Below are 10,114 nucleotides of genomic sequence, written 5' to 3'. Positions count from 1 at the left end.
AGAGTACACCATGGGATCACTCCACAGATCTGGGGCAGTTATTAGATCTGCAGCAGAGAAGTATTTTCTCTGCTGGAAGAGTCTTTTAAATAAATGGAAAAGTTACTAGGGAGTAAAATTTTGTCTTCTGTGGTTTAGAAAACTTTCTTGTCTTATTTCAAAGACCTAAGTGGCATGGGGAAATCCCCTAGCAGCCATAGGCCCTGGGAATTCAATCTTCTCCATCTGTTCCGTATTCCCTAAGTAACACTACATGAATCCTACTATCATTTATTTCACTAAGCAGCCTCCTGTGGAAAGAGAGAGACTTGATTAGTGTGTGTGCATATAAGTTGCTTGTCCACATTTGGAAACTCAGCCATTGAAAGATAAGTCAGTCCGTTGCTCACTGCCATTCTAAAGCTCTCTGCATTGTTTGTGAAAAGGTATCAATTTCATTGTGAAGGGCAGGATGGGTGGGAAACAAAGATATTATGATCCCAAATCAATCCATTTGCCTCATGATTCTCAGAACAGCCCCCCTCTCTTAATAAATAACTGACTTGGGTTCAGCAGGTTTGTGGCTTTTGCATATTCTCACTGCTCTGCAGGTGATTCAGAATAGCTTACCAGAAGCTTATTCTTGGTAATACGCTCCTTTCCTGAACCATTTCAGTGCTGGTCATAAAGCAATAATTCATATTTCTATATTTCTTAATCTTAACTCGGGGTTGCTATTGACTTTCCTCACTGCAATTGTCCTGTTTTTTTCTTTCTTTAGGTTTTCTTCTCATTTAGAATTTTTTTTTTTTCCCCAAAAAAACTTTTATTTTTTGGGGAAAATTATTATTATAAAATAATTTTATTAATTATAAAGTGAATTTCACTGATCTTTAATCATGCTAGTGAGTAACTATAATTGAGACTTCTCTTTCCTGTGTATTTTTTGTGAAGCTGCCATTAACTTATACTGGATTTTCATCCCAGGCTTCTTCATCTAGGTCTAAATGTTTTATTCCATTTTACAAGCTTGTTTCTCTTTTCTTTTCTTTTCTTTTCTTTCCTTTTCTTTTCTTTTCCTTTCTTTTCTTTTCTTTTCTTTTCTTTTCTTTTCTTTTCTTTTCTTTTCTTTTCTTTTCTTTTCTTTTCTTTTCTTTTCTTTTCTTTTCTTTTCTTTTCTTTTCTTTTCTTTTCTTTTCTTTTCTTTTCTTTTCTTTTCTTTTCTTTTCTTTTCTTTTCTTTTCTTTTCTTTTCTTTTCTTTTCTTTTCTTTTTTCTTTTTTTTCTTTTTTCTTTCTTTTTTTTCTACGACAGAGATTTTTCTGTAAGACTAATTCTTTCTGTGAGATTGAACTTCAGCAGAGTTGTTATTGACTCAATATGGGTCATTTTCTATCTAGCTGAGACCATTTAGTAAGGTTGTTGAGATTTGGTACATGTTTAGAAAAAGCTCATATGAATATATCTGAATCTGTGTTCCTTATTCACTAGACTACACTTTTTCATCCACCTTTGAAATTCCTGTAATACGATCCATGTGTGTAGATTATGTTTTGTAGATCAAGTGAATTGGCAAATTATGCTGCCCTGCTATGGAATTCAGTTCCTTAAGTGCAATGCTGCATCTTTTGTTCCAGTGCAGAAAGGGGAAATTTATAACAGACGTCAACAGATTTGAGATATTGCAGGACAGTTAATTTTTATCAGTGGTGCCTTAATAATGACAAGATGCTAAAATAGCATTTAAGCAGAACTTCAGAATTGCTGTTTGGGTATACACTTGCCGAACATTTCATTTCTGATTTTTTTTTAAGGGACACAACTGAACAATATAAAATGAACTTTAAGAACTTTGTGAACAACCACATGAGCTTGAGAATATGAAGTTGTTTTGTACAAACTACAAAACCCCTTTAAGGACAGAGTGTGTAAATTTTTTAATAAGAATTTTATTATTTATTCTAATATTGATAGAGATTACAAAGAATTTTCATCTGCACGTACCTGTAAGTCAGTGTTAAAAAAATTAGACTAACATAATGTTTTTTGTCGCAGCTTTGATTTAAAAAGTTCAATTTAAACACTGCAGTGTTGTGAACAATGAAAGAATAGGTATGATTTAGTTTTCAGCTAAATCCTTTTCTGGTGTGACTATTTTCAGCTAAAATTTGACTAAATGCCAGTGACTCTAATTATACATCACCTTTAACTATGTGCTTGTTGCAGCAGTATGACTGGGGAGCCTACAGAGAACTGTCTGTAAGGAGGGGTGTTAAAACAAATAAGGTGCTAATTTCTTTATCTGTTTTCCATCTGCTACTCCTCTTTGCCTTTTAGTGAAAATCTAGCGAGCTTTTTCGGGGTGAAAAGCAACATCTACACGATCGTTATCAGAATCGTGGTGTTTGAACTGTTTGAGCTATGAAGAGGATCCTGCTGTGCAAAAAACCTGTACAAAAGCAACACCTTTGTAAGTGCAGCTCTAGAAGGATCCTTTCTTGCTCCAGTCCAGTTAGGATAGAGACATCTGGGATGATAGAATGGCTATGCTGTCATCAGCTGATATCTCCTTTTCTGACAGAGTAATGAGACTGCCAATGTCACTGTCACTGTAAGAAGATGCCCCTTGACTTGCATTTCTACATAGGAGTGACTCAGCAATGTAGTTTGACAGTGTCTGAAGGGCTGCACTTGGACCTTACACAGGTTTTCCATCTCAGTCGTATGGACTTTCAAGTCTTTAGCAAAAAAATTCCTTTCTTCATAATGCTAACCCGTTTCTTGATAGTCTGGCTTCTCTCCTTCAAGATTTGCAGTGAATTTGTGAAAGAAGAAGATGGCAATATAAAGATGACTTGGAAGAGATGTTCTAGAAACAGCTATTAATACATTTTAATTATTCTTTTCATTTACTGAAGAGTATTTCAGGTAAATTCTCATTCCAGACACACACAGCTCTGCTATTAATGTCAACTTCTCATAGCAAGCTATTATTTTATGAGAGTAGCTTAATAAGAGAAGTTTCTTTTTAATTTTTCAGTTGGTTAAAAGTTATATCAATTTCTGTAGCCTTTTTTTTTCTTCTTTTTTTTCCCCTACCATTCTAGAGAACTGCATTATTTGTGAAAATGAGCATTTCTCCTTACAGTATAACAGGAAATAATCTGCATAATCCCCTGCTTCTTGCAGAAATCGAAACATGGTTCATTCCCTTTTCACAGGTTTTGATGGTGTAAGAAAATAAGAAAGTCACATCTTCAAAATGCAGCTTCTGAAGGCAGATGAAAACTTGAGTTCCACTTGGAGAGGCTGATCCACAGCAACAGATGCAAAACGAAGGTGCTCAAGGCCTGTGTCCTGGGATACTGAGTATGGCAGGTTTGTTCTTTTTCTCAGTGAAAAAACAACATGGAAGTAGGATATTTTTATAAGTAAAAATACTTGCTTGATTTTCCTGTCACTGCTCAGCAACATGCATTTATGCATACTATTTAAAGATGTGTTAAATGCATAAATGTGTGTAGTCTGTGACACTCAGCTCAACAGATATTAAAAGATCCCAGTCTGTGGTAATCATTTAACTTGCTCTTTAAGACATTTGCAACTGCTACACATTTTCTATGCCTTTTTAGTATGTGAGATAAAAGAAGGAATGTGGTGATGGCCCAGAGAGCTACCCTTTCCTTTCCCTTTTTCTATTTTTGAAGAAGGAAGGACTGGTTATTTTTATTATTATTTTATACCAGCCCTGAGTTGAAAACATTTGTGGTTACTTAAGTGCTTAAGGAGGATCTGCTTTTTACCTCAGGGTAAGACAGTAAATTCTTCCATGTGTTGACTGCACCAGTTATCCCTACAAGTTTTTCACATGCCAGAGAGGTATTTAGTCAGATGGACTCTCTCCATTCTAGAGAAATCTCCAGCAAAGGTCAGCCAAACCAGCAGCACCTACTCAAGAACAGTGTGATGGGTGAATGTGAATGGGAGGTCAATGATATTATGCTGAGAAAAGAAAGTGAGAGTATCAAGTATCATCCTCTTCCTTTTTTTTTTTTTTTTTTTTTTTTTTTTTTTGCTTACTGTACTATCTGTATTCCAAGCAGCCATTAGGATGAAGTCCTTCTCAAAACATGACTTGAAGTTTTTCCTCTCTAGGAAGTTTCATGCATTATCTTTGATCATTTGTAAAGAAGTAGTTGATCAGATCAAGCAAATGCAAGATGATATGTCTAGTAGTTTCACTGAAACAGTGTGGTGAAGAACAAGAGCTTGCCATTCAGCGTATCTTTAAAGACTGTGATGAGAACTCAGAGTTGCATCCATGCTTCACCCCGCTCCCAAGATGAAACTTCCCATCCCTGAACCAGGCATCATATTCATCTCAAGAATGGCCATCAGGCTACATCTGACATGGACATTCACCATAAGGTAAAATGCAGGCTTCAGAGGCAGAGATATGAGCCTGTTTTTGGGGGGGAAGGAGAAAATTTGGCATGGGGAAAAATTGTGCAAATCAAAGAAGTCGCATTAAGCAAATGAGACTTGACCTTCACTATGGCCTCTGTACCTTCAGAAAGCTCTCATTAACCACAAAACTCAACATTTTAATGCCAGTCCTTCACTTACAACTTATTCACCTTAAAAGGATTACATATGTGAGCAGCCTCATTGGGATCAAAAGAGTTATCTATCCACATGCAGAAGCATACATGCACATTTGCAGAATCAAGGCCTTCTAAGCACATGGTGGATTTCATTGTCCTGCATGTTATTAAGTCACAACCTGATGTGAATTAAGCAAAATGAAGAGAAGCACATAGTTACATGACAGCAGTACTGCAGAATGGTTTAAAGCGAAAAGGTTTAAATCATGCCAAAGCTATAAAAATTAACTTTGTTTATGGAGTGATACAGAGATTTATTGTACTTAATATTGATCAATCCATTGAACACCTGATTCAAAATGTTCAATTGAAAGCTGCAGAAAATTACTAAATTGAACAATCTAAATAAACTATTAGCCTGACAGTCATAAATCAATGCCAATGTTACACATAGTTAACCCTAACCTGTTAGCAAGTTGTCTCAATTATTAGATGGGCTACCTAGTTAGTTCACACTTCCAGAGTTGTATTAATCCAGAGAACCTCTCTGAGCTGAAAATTCCTCAGTGAACTGAGCACAGGGCTCACTAAAGCTTCTATCCAGGCTTTAGTGCCAGGCAAACCTTGCTTCAATGAAAGAGTCAAGGCAACAAAAAGACACTCTGCCAGTTTCAGAGAACTTAAAAAATGCTGATCCACTTTTGAAAGTATTTTATTCTGAATGAAGAATTGTTCATATCTATAGGGTCACTTTTGAAAAAATAATCTTTCTGATGCCAGTGTTGTTTTGTTAGATTTGCCCATTGTCACTCTGGAGACTTGGAAGGTTAGTAGTTGGCTGTCCCATCTTGTCCTATACGTGTCTGGCTACATTTCCCTTTCTTAAACTCCTAAGAGCAAAGCACCTGGGGTTTTTTAGGGATGTTCGCAGGAAATTCCAGTTTCACTTAAGCCATTTTGCTTGTATTAATTGCATGACACTTGTCTAGATCCTTGCTAAAAGAATCTGCCATTAACTTTTAAATTGTTTTATCCTTTCAATTCAGGCTGAAAGGACTGTAGTTACCTGGGTTACACATGAAATTTTTAAAAAATATATATATTAGTGTAATGCTGGCTTTTCCTTCCTTTTCTTCCCTTGTTGGAATTACTCCAGTGTTCTCAGACTTAACAAAAAGTAGCATTCATAGTTTTCAGATTTCTTCAGCCAACTTTTTTAAAGCCTGGTTGTAAATTACCCAGATCTGTGGATTTAGTTATATGGCATTCTTCTGATTTACTGCTCAAGTGTACAACAGTGCATTGTCTTCTTATGACAGAACTGATTCGATGTGATTTTTCTTCAGATATCAGATTCAATTAGAGAACATACAAACTTTTGTTCTTAGTATGACTGAACTTACAAGTGATCAAAATAACATTTATTTTTTTTCTGTTGTTTTTAATGCATGGATATACAGACACAAGAATGGCTGAGGATGGAAAGACCACTGGAGAACATATAGTCTGACCCCACTGCTCAAGCTGAGTCACTTAGAGCATCTTGCATATGATTACATCCAAGTAAGTTTTCATGTTCTCCAGACAAGGAGACTGCACAGCACCTCTGGGAAATTTGTGGCAGTTCTCTCAGTCTGCACTTCTCCAGGATGAACAACACCACTCTTGCAGCCTTTCCTTATAATAGAGAATCTCCTGGCTCTTAGTCATCATTGTAGCCCTCTGATGGACTCTCTGGTCTCTCTTGTACAAAGGAGACCAGAACTGGTCATGCTACTCCAGATGAAGCCTCACCAGGACAAAACAGAGGGGGAAGACCATCTCATTTGACCTCGTGAAAACACTCTTCTAAATGCATCTGAGAATATAATTGGCCTTCTTAGCCAAAAAGTCACTTTGTTGATTCACGCTTGTCCACTAGGACTCACAGGTCCTTCTCCACAGTTTTCCAGCAGGTAAACCCCTAACTTGCACTGATGTGTGCTTGTTATTCCTTCCCCAGAAGAGGACTCTGCCTTTGTTGAGCTTCATGATGTTCCTCTCCACACCAATTTCCAGCCTGTCCATATCTCACTGAATGGCAGTACAGACTTCTGATTTGTCATCCATTCCTCCCAATTTTCTATCATCAGCAAATTTGCTGAGTGTGCTGTCCCTTCACTGATGAATAAGTTGAACAAAATCTGTTTCTTGATTCTATCATCAGTGTTATTTCTGTAGTTATCTTTTGTCTAATACATGCAACTTCTAGTAAACACCATTTTTTTGCACAATAATTATGACTTATATATCTGTTTTCATTTCTATCCAAGTCAGTATTTAGGCCAGCTCAGCTTCCATTCTTTTTTAATCCTCTAGTAAAATGTTTTTAAACACTTTCCAGTTATTATCCACATTTCCTGTCTAATTTCTTTCTCCCAACTGATTTAGCATATAATTGTTTTCAGCTTTGTAAAATTGGCTTTTCCAATCCATCAAGAATACACATTGCTGGCCTGGACTTAATTCTGAGTATGTAGAACAAACAGAGGAAAATCGTGATCACTTTTATCTAACCTACTGCTGATTTTGTTTTTAGTCTACTTCTACATTATATATATTTTTATCTGTACAGATAAAATATTACATTATAGCATTCCAGAACTGTTGAATGCAGCACTTTTTAAGGAGTTCATCATTTATGGCATATTCCAAGGATATATTAATTTAGTGGCATGAAAACTCCAAACTATGCTATTTGGAGTGAAGTGCTGACATTGCATGGTTTATTTTTCTTCTTATTTTATATCTCCTTACTTAAAGAGACAGTTTTTCTGTTCTTTTTGTAACTATTTACAGAAAGGAGAAATAGTGCTATGACTGATCAAACATACCTCTTTTGTAATATAATAATCTACAGATTAAGAAACTATGTCTTAGAAACTATTACCTAGCTACCTTTTATTTTTTTTCCCCTAATTTTGATGGCACAACTGAATTAAGAAAGCACTGAACTGGTTTGCAACAGAATCCTTCCTAAGTAAGAGGGACTGATTAGAAGAGGAATATGTTTAAATGCTCAACCCCAGCTGACATTTTAAGAGGGACATGGTGCTTGTGTTAGCTTTTATACTTTCTTGATGCCTTCCTCAATAGGTTGCCAGATGGTGAAGTGGATTAGGGTCAGGCTTCAGTACACCATGTACCCCAGAAGCAGGAAAATGGATCTTGAGTGGGAGTTGCTGCTAATTTCAATGATCTAGGATCTGGCTCTGTACTGTAGTTGTGAATGAAGTTAGAAATAACAGACAACTCCATGCCCTAAGTTAGGGAAGATGATCTCATTTTGAGTATATTATTCTGTGAGTATATTCTTTTGTGTGTTACTTACTGCTAGGGATTTTTTAGAACACTTTGCACCTACCTCATTTATGATTCTGTTCATTGTTAGTGTATTGGTAAGAGACAAAATGCACTTGTGTATTTCTTAATTTGAAACTCTATTTTTTGTGCAGTTATGATTCCACCTTTCAAATTAGATCAACCTTCAACAGAATTAGTTGATTTATGTTGTCAAAAAATGTGTTGCATTTCTTATTGAAACTCACTGCTTTTCATAAAATAACCTTTTTACTTTAGGACTAACGTTATAATTAATAACAATAAAATGTTTTTTTTTTCTTTTCTTTTCTTTTCTTTTTTTTTTTCCTTCTTTTTTTTTCCCCATGGCATATATATGCTCAAAACAAAAACAAAAACAAAAACAAAAACAAAACAAAAATCCAAAAATGAATCTCTTGAAATGCAGAGATTTGTGAAATTACTTTCTTTGATAAAAAATGTAGGCTCACTTGTGCCAAATGTTTTATGAATACTTGTCAGGCTTTTCCATAGTTTATTTTTGTTGCTTTCAGAATGCTGGATATAAACTATATAAACTCTTCTGTTCCTTCCAAAATAACGGGTTTCTATTTTTCTGTCTGAAGCAAGCTCTCTGTGACTTCTTTTTTTAATTTATTTTTCTTTTTTTATTTATTATCTCTTCTCTCTGAGACCGATGTGCTTAGTAGTGCAAACTTGATTAAGTAATGAGGTGCTAATATGATGCTCTTCTCCTTTCGAAAGCATTTAGCAATATTAGAACTGGGCAGACTGGTCATGCTTCTCATAGTGGTAATATTGTAGTCTCAGTAGGAATGGAGTGACAGACAGGTGATAAATGGGGAGATTAGGCTGGGAAAGTCAGAGCTTGGATTGTGTGAGACAGCCACATATAAATTCTAGACAATTGAGACTGAAAAGCTTTGATGGCCCTGGCTGAACTCACAATGCTGTGTTCCAAATGGATGGTGAGAGTTTAACAGACAGTGCATTCCTGATATCAAAAGACTGCAATAGGTTTTAAAAGTTAAGCTGATGCAACTACTAAGTACTTTACTCTGTGAGGTTTCCCACCAGGCTTATAAAGGTGTGGAAGTCCTGGGCTATAACTGCTTGGCTAAGCAACTGTATTTGTTTATTGCAATCTGCCACTTGTTTTAGCTGTAGTTTTAACTTTTTCTTCAAAAACCCAGCACTGTAAGTAGAAATGACAGAGACTGCCAGTGGATCAGGGAAGCTCATTTTATCTGGTTTGGTGTTTTCTATTTTGGGGTGGCGGAGGTGTGGAGCTGGGCTAGGTTAATGAATGTAGTTTTCAGTCTTGCAGGAGGAAAGTCTATGGTTCAAATTTTAAGAAAGAAGATGAATTTTTAAGGATTATTTCCAGTTCAGTGTTGACATGAACCTTCTCCTGTGAAAGTTCATCTATCTCCTGAACCCATATAGGCTGTGGAAGGCAGGTGGGTTGCAGAAATGAAGCTCTGAACTGAACACAGATGACATCGGGATCAACAGCAGATTATACTGGGGAGGGGTCATAACCTAACTCTGTGCTCTCCCCCCTGCCAGAGATGAGTGGTTATATCAGTAAAATTCTAAGCCAAAGCATGCAAATTTTATGAAAATATAGTAATTCACTTTAGAGGGAGATTAGCTTAAATAGTATCAACCAGAGAATTATGGTCAGTGGTTCTCCATCCATATGGAGGCTGGTGATGACTGGTGTCCCCTCAGGGTCCATCTTGAGACCAGCATTCTTCAACATCTTTATCAATGACCGAGACAGTAGAATTGAGTGCATCCTCAACAGCTTTATGAATGACACCAAGCAGAATAGTACAGTTGGTACAACTGAATGAAGAGATTTTTTTCAAAGGGAGGTGGACAGTCTCAAAAAGTAGGCCCATAAGAATCTAACGGGATTCAACACAGCCAAGTGCAATGTGTTGCACTTGAGTTGGGGCAACTTCAGATATGTGTACAAACAAGGAGGAAAGCTCCTTGAGAGCACCAGTGCCAAGGACTTGGGAGTCCTGGTGGACAAAAAACTGGACATGAGCCAGCAGTATTCACTTGCAGCACAGGAGGCTAACAGCATCCTGGGCTGCATCAAAGGACAGGTGGCCAGGTAGACATGGGAAGTGATTGTCTCTCTCTGTTGTGTCCTCATGA

At 36.6% G+C, this 10,114-nt stretch overlaps 1 long non-coding RNA gene across 1 annotated transcript; it reads left to right on the top strand.

Annotated features, from left to right (window-relative positions):
• Positions 1-4,078: 4,078 nt before the first annotated feature.
• Positions 4,079-7,222, top strand: LOC146761468 (uncharacterized). Its single transcript, XR_014944157.1, has 2 exons — positions 4,079-4,406; positions 6,043-7,222. It is a non-coding gene; the product is annotated as an uncharacterized LOC146761468 (long non-coding RNA).
• The last annotated feature ends 2,892 nt before the right edge of the window (positions 7,223-10,114 follow it).

The sequence above is a fragment of the Coturnix japonica genome, chromosome 3 (genome assembly GCF_054131305.1).
Source record: "Coturnix japonica strain WE chromosome 3, WE-NBRP24, whole genome shotgun sequence".
NCBI lineage: Eukaryota > Metazoa > Chordata > Aves > Galliformes > Phasianidae > Coturnix > Coturnix japonica.
The sequence above is the reverse complement of the archived record's forward strand: the minus strand, read 5'-3'. Positions and strand labels throughout refer to the sequence as shown.